Source organism: Cebus imitator, unplaced genomic scaffold (assembly GCF_001604975.1).
Source record: "Cebus imitator isolate Cc_AM_T3 unplaced genomic scaffold, Cebus_imitator-1.0 Scaffold181, whole genome shotgun sequence".
Lineage (NCBI taxonomy): Eukaryota > Metazoa > Chordata > Mammalia > Primates > Cebidae > Cebus > Cebus imitator.
The window spans coordinates 2844368-2851652 of NW_016107496.1; the positions used below are offsets into that span (position 1 = coordinate 2844368).

Sequence of the window (7285 nt, forward strand, 5' to 3'; positions counted from 1 at the left end):
AGTTGATTTCAAATTTAGAAGGGGGAGGACAACATACTATTTATTGATAAGCCTCTCCTTAAATCCCAGTAATAACTGTCCTACTGAAGAAGTGATGAAGCCTTGCTTAATGATCTTTTACTGCTTAAATCTAGTCTTTTTTCCATCCTTGTCCCTTACATGTTGTTCCTATCTGAACAATCTTCTACTTCCCTTATCGGGTTTTGAGTAATCTTTGTATCTACCAACATATTCTGTACTTATAAAATTATGGAATTTGGGCCGAGCACAGCGGCTCATGCTATAATCCCAGCACTTTGGGAGGCCGAGGCGGGCAGATCATGAGGTCAGGAGTTTGAGACTAGCCAGGCCAATATGGTGAAACCTCATCCCTAATTTTAAAAAATACAAAAATTAGCCAAGGTGTCATGGCACACGCCTGGAGGCTGAGGCAGAAGAATCGCTTGAATCTGGGAGGCGGAGATTGCAGTGAACCGAGATCCCGCTACTGCACTCCAGCCTGAGCGACAGAGCAAGACTTTGTCTCAAAAAAAAAAAAGAAAAAGAAATACAGAATTCAGACCAGAAAGGAGCTTTTCTTTTCCTTTTAGGTTTCATCTGTCTTCTAGAGCCAACTAGCCATGTCTCTCCTGTCAGGTTTTAAGCCACCAGATGATTAAACATCAGCCAACAGATCCCAATAATACTGACTAAAGTCAACCCCTCTCTCAGTCAATTACAATAGCACCTCACCTAAATGGGATTTAAATATTTGACCACTCAGAATAGCAGTACTCACTTGGATTTCAAACACATCACAGCCCCTTAGCTCTCAACAAAGCCTTTTTACTTTTGTTTTACATATAATTCTAATAAGCTAATGTTATCAGGTTATCTTAACCCACAGTAAATTGGAAACCACAAGTCAGATCTGGAACTATACATAGCTCTTCCAGGAAAAGAGGAACTTGGCACACTGAGGAATCAAAAAATTCAAGAAGTACATCAGTTAGTCTTGAGCTATTTGATATGAGGCAAAGAGTCCTTCCTTATATGTCAATCAGTTCTGAGAATATTATTACAAGTAGAATAACTCAAGTTTCGGCCAGGCATGGTAGCTCATGCCTGTAATCCCAGCACTTTCGGAGGCCGAGGCAGGCAGATCACCTGAGGTCAGGAGTTCAAGATCAGCCTGACCAACATGGAGAAACCTTGTCTCTTCTAAAAATAAATACAAAATTAGCCAGGCATGATGGCACAAAAAAAAGAAAAGAAAAAAGAAAAATAACTCAAGTTTCCAATTGTGGCCCTGATCACAATGAGGCAAACAAATTAAATTTTTTTTTTTTTTTTTTTTTTTTTGAGACAGAGTTTCACTCTTGTCACCTAGGCTGGAGTACAAGGGTGCAATTTCGGCTCACCGCAAACTCCACTTCCTGGGTTCAAGTGATTCTCCTCCCTCAGCCTCCCAAGTAGCTGGGATTACAGGCACTTACCACCAACCCTAGCTAATTTTTGTATTTTTTTAAGTAGAGATAGGGTTTCACAATGTTGGCCAGGCTGTAAATCATTTTTGTAATGATGATTAATATCCTATTTAAGGTACTAGAAAATTAACTGGGTATGGTAGTGTATGTCTGTGATGCCAGCTACTTGGGAGACTGAACTAGGAGGACTGCTTGAGCCCAGGGGTCAAGGCTGCAGTGACCCGTGATTGTACCACTGCACTCCAGCCTAGGTGACACAGTGAGGCCTTGTCTAAAAAAAAAAAAAAAAAAAAAAAAAAAGAGAAGATGACACAGAAATGTCTAGTCTGCATCTGAGGAAGATTTTTTTTATCCAAAATAGGCAAAATAGGCCTTAAAAAAAAATTTTTTTTTTTTTTTTTTTTTTAGTGGAGTCTCACTCTGTCACCCAGGCTGGAGTGCAGTGGCAAGATCTCGGCTCTCCGAAACCTCCGGCTCCCAGGTTCAACCAATTCTCCTACCTCAGCCTCCTGAGTGGCTGGGATTACAGGCACAGGCAACCATACCCTGCTAATTTTTGTATTTTTAGTAGAGATGGGGTTTTGCCATGTTGTCTAGGCTGGTCTTGAACTCCTGACCTCAGGTGATCCATCCACCTTGGCCTCCCAAAGTGCTGGGATTACAGGCATGAGCCACGGCACAGGGCCAAACATTTTTTTTAAAGTACGGAACACTTCACAAATTTGTATGTCATCCTTGTGCAGACAGGCCATGCTAATCTTCTATTGTTCCAATTTAGCATATGTGCTGCCAAAACAAGCACCAAAATGGGCTTTTAAAAGTTATATATTAAAAGCATGTACAATTAAGGTAATAGCGTGTTCTTCACAAGACTATACTCTGCAAATACTTTTAGACAGAAATATTTCATGATAAAATTTTAAATAATTATTAGTGGTATTCTAAGTTCATTCCTATACCAACTACAGAGCTGATCAAATACAAAAAGTTTGTTCTTCTGTCTGAAATCTCAAGAATGAATTATTTCAAGAAATAAAACAAATTCTAAATTCTAACCTTCTCATCAAAGCTTTTAGTCAACAAACTTCATGTTCCACAACAGTGCCTACAGAATAAAACCTGGGGTCAGGCGCAGTGGCTCATGCCTATAATCCCACCATTTTGGGAGGCCGATGCAGGCCATCATCTGAGGTCAGGAGTTCAAGACCAGCCTGGCCAACATGGGTGAAACCCCGTCTCTACTAAAAATACAAACATTAGCGAGGCATGGTTGTGGGTACCTGTAATTCTAGCTACTTGGGAGGCTGAGACAGGACAATCACTTGAACCTGGGAGGTGAAGGTTTCAGTGAGCCAAGATCACATCACTGCACTTCAGCCTGGGCAACAGAGTAAGACTCCATCTCAAAAAAAAAAAAAAAAAAAAAAAAAGAAAAAAAAAAAAAAACCCAAAAAAAAAAAAAAAAAAAAACAAAAAAAAACAACCACTAGAGAGAGAATAGAAAAGGCCAGGCCAGTTATGCATAGCATTTAAGTCTCCATAAAAATTTACAACCCATGGCCTGGCACCGTGGCTCACGCCTGTAATCCCAGCACTTTGGGAGGGAGGTGAGCAGATCACGAGGTCAGGAGTTCGAAACCAGCCTGGCCAATATGGTGAAACCTCATCTCTACTAAAAGTAAAAATATTAGCTGGGCATGGTGGTGCGCACCTGTAGTCCCAGCTACTCGGGAGGCTGAGGCAGAAGAACTGCTTGAACCTGGGAGGCGGCAGTTGGAGCAAGCAGAAATGGCGCCACTGCACTCTAGTCTGGGTGACAGAGCGAGACTCCATCTCAAAAAAAAAGAAAGGGCTGGCCACAGTGGCTCACACCTGTAATCCCAGCACTTTGGGAGGCCGAGGCGGGTGGATCACAAGGTCAACAGATCGAGACCATCCTGGTCAACATGGTGAAACCCCGTCTCTACTGAAAATACAAAAAATTAGCTGGGCATGGTAGCGCGTGCCTGTAATCCCAGCTACTTAGGAGGCTGCGGCAGCAGAATTGCCTGAACCCAGGAGGCGGAGGTTGCAGTGAGCCGAGATCGCGCCATTGCATTCCAGCCTGGGTAACAAGAGCGAAACTCCGTCTAAAAAAAAAGAAAATTTAAGACCCATATGGAAGCAGTAAGTTAATGTTAAGACAGTTTTGCTCTCCAGGGCTGTAGCACCAGGTTGTTTCAGTTACTTCATCACATTAAGGAAACAATCCAGAGTTAGGACACAACCAACCAGAATCAACTCAGCAATACTTTGATAAGTAACCATCACAATTACGATTAAAACTGCTTTGATATTCTAGCTCACTCCCAACCATAAAGTGTCACCTTCTCTTAAACCCATTAAGTTTCTTCCTATCAAACAGCAATTGACAGGAAAAAGAATGGCACTCATGGTTAAATGTAATCTAACTATTTTATCCCATTCTCTAACAAAAGTTCTAAGACTGGCTGGGTGTGGTGGCACATGCCTTGTAATCCTAGCACTTTGGGAGACCATGGAGGGCAGATTGCTTGAGCCCAGGAGTTCGAGACCAGCCTGGGCAACATGGTGAAACCCAGTCTCTATAAAAAATACAAAATTTAGCTAGGTGTAGGCTGGACACAGTGGCTCACACCTGTAATCCCAGCACTTTGGGAGGCCGAGGCGGGTGGATTACCTCAGGTCAGGAGTTCAAGACCAGCCTGGTCAACATGGTGAAACCCTATCTATACTAATAATACAAAAATTAAGGCCAGGTGCGGTGGCTCACACCTGTAATCCCACCACTTTGGGAGGCCGAGGCAGGAGGATCACAAGGTCAGGAGTTGGAGACCAGCCTGGCCAACGTGGTAAAATAAAACCGCGTCTCTACTAAAGATACAAAAAATTAGCTGGGCATGGTGGCGAGCACCTGTAATCCCAGCTACTCGGGAGGCTGAGGAAGGAGAATTTCTTGAACCCAGGAAGCAAAGGTTGCAGTGAGCCCAGATCGTGCCACTATGCTCCAGCCTGGGTGACAACAGCAGAAAAAAAAATTAGCTGGGTGTGGTGGTGGGCATCTATAGTGCTGAGATGGGGAAGCCAAGGTGGATGGATCATCTGAACTGGGGAAGTGAAGCCTGCATTGAGTGGTGATTGGGCCACTGCATTCCAGCCTGGGTGACAAAGCAAGACCCTGTCTCAAAAAAAAAAAAAAAATGTTGTAAGACTGTCTTACAACATAAAAATGCTAACAAAATTTTATTTTCTGTCTAAAATTTCAAAAGTCTAACATGTTCTTTGATCCAGCAATTTTACTCCTAAAAATGTATTCTTTTTTTTTTAAAAAAAAAAGCAAAAAATACTCATACAAGGAAATATGTACAAGGATATTTCCCACAGCATTGTTTGTAGTATCAAAAGACTATAAACAACCTGGATATTAGAAGAGGACTGATTGAATAAACTGTGCACATTCATTGGACAGAATACGATGCAGCCACTATAAATAAGACGACCTATCATGTATTGATAGGAAACAATCTTGAAAATATATTTTGTCAAGTCAAAAAAAAAATTTGTTGAGCAGCATGCTATCATTGATGTAGCAAAAAGAAAAAAGAGAAAACACACACATACACATACAATCTCCAAAGGACACACAAAAAACTAGTAATAAAGGCCATCCCTGTGAGAAGGAAGGAGTAGGAGAGCCCAAATGAGGTCATGTGAAAGGAAAGCCGCTCTCTGAATATACATGGTATACCTTTTACACTTAAGTTTCACCAGGTACATGTATTATTTGCCTTTTAAAAAACGTCAAGGTCATATAGATTCATTCAGCTTCTCAACAAACACTTGAGGTATGTTCAGTTGAACTCTCTGATAAAGCTTCTGCAATAGATAATCAGAAGTCTACAGCTGTCTAGTTGGCAGATATTTATCGCCTTAAGCCTAACTTACTACTAGATTGTCTTAGTGCTACCTAAATACAAAATATTAGAAACCCTCTCTCAGGAAAGCACTCTTGACTCCCTAATTCGGCTTAGGTGGCTCCTCCATGTTCCCTCGAGTTTGAAATTATATAAAAATTAAGTGGCCGGGCGCGGTGGCTCAAGCCTGTAATCCCAGCACTTTGGGAGGCCGAGGCGGGTGGATCACGAGGTCAAGAGATCGAGACCATCCTGGTCAACATGGTGAAACCCCGTCTCTACTACAAATACAAAAATTCAGCTGGGCATGGTGGCGTGTGCCTGTAATCCCAGCTACTCAGGAGGCTGAGGCAGGAGAATTGCCTGAACCCAGGAGGCGGAGGTTGCGGTGAGCCGAGATCGCGCCATTGCGCTCCAGCCTGGGTAACAAGAGCGAAACTCCGTCTCAAAAAAAAAAAAAAAAAAAAAAAAAATTAAGTTACCCCCAAAAACACATACTAGGCTATAATAAATTCTAACATCTAATTAACAGTAATTCTGCATATTCTCTTAGCATTTACAAGAACTGTGAAAGAACAAGTTGATATAGACCAAATCTGTTATAAAAACTGCTCTTGGCCAGCCATGATGGTTTATGTCTGTAATCCCAGCACTTTGGGAGGCAAGGCGGGCGGATCACTTGAGGTCAGGAGTTTGAGACCAGCCTAGCCAACATGGCAAAAGCCTGTCTCTACTAAAAAAACTGCCCCTAAGAAAGTTTGAAATACTGATTAAAACATATACAACTTCAACACTTTTTTTCTCTATGGTTAAAACAAAAGTTTGAGTGCAGTGGCTCAAGCCTGTAATCCTAGCATTTTAGAAGGCCAGGGCAAGCAAAGGAGTTCAAGACCAGCCTGGGCAATGTGGCAAAACCTTGTCTCTACAAAAAAAATACAAAAAGTAGCAGGGCATCATGGTGTATGCCACTCGGGAGACTGAGGTGGGCAGACCACTTGGGCCTAGGAGGTTGTGGCTGCAGTAAGCTGTGATCGGGGCGCCCCAGCCTGGGCTACAGAGCAAGATCCTGTCCATCATAAATAAATGAATAGTTTGGTTTTGAAATCATTAGTTTTTGTATAAAATTCCCCTATAGCCAATAAAGGTACTCAAAAAAACATTTCACTAGTTTTATAGCTGAAAAAGTTGCCCTAAAATTAATTGTAAGGTTTAGAGAGGAGTGCTTTTCAACAGTCCCTGAATTCTTTCCCCCTTTTTTCCCTCACCTTCCTCATCTCAATAAAATCAAAGACAACATTAAATAAGAAAAGAACTTTCACAGAAGCGGCCAGAAAAGTGTCCGCATGGAAGTAACTGATGAAATAAATGCTAGCAAGAATGTGTTCAAGCTACATAGCAAAGCCACCTCTTCCTCTTGACCCTGTTCAGTTCATTCTTCCTCAGGCACTGTTCAGTGCCAGAGTCATGCTAGTGACAAAAGAGAAACGGTTAGGTGCACTGATCAAGGCTTAGTAACACCCAAAATGTTTATTAGAGAATAACAAGGAATTCTGATTTTTAAATATATATATTTGTCCTAAAGAAAATGAAGAGTTCTAGATTCTTCTAAAATTTTCTAGATTCTAGATTCTTCTAAAATTTTCTCTACTGGTCTACTTCAAGGCTATAAGTACTTGACACTCCTACAAAACCATTACTGTATTACTAATACGACACCTTGTTGTACCAGGTGCTCTTCATGAAGGTGGGCTCCAGCATTTGGATGACTGAGAGTCAACAAAACTTTTTGAAATATTCTAGCAATTCAAATAGTGCTAATTATTTTCTGAATCCTATGTATTTTGAGGAAAGTTATTAGTCATTTTTTAAAATAAGAGACTATTACTT

At 41.4% G+C, this 7285-nt stretch overlaps 1 non-coding gene across 1 annotated transcript; it reads right to left on the reverse strand.

The window, feature by feature from the left end:
- Nucleotides 1–2164: 2164 nt before the first annotated feature.
- Nucleotides 2165–2268, reverse strand: LOC119473755. The gene has a single exon (XR_005202979.1). It is a non-coding gene; the product is annotated as a U6 spliceosomal RNA (small nuclear RNA).
- Between the last annotated feature and the right edge of the window lie 5017 nt (nt 2269–7285).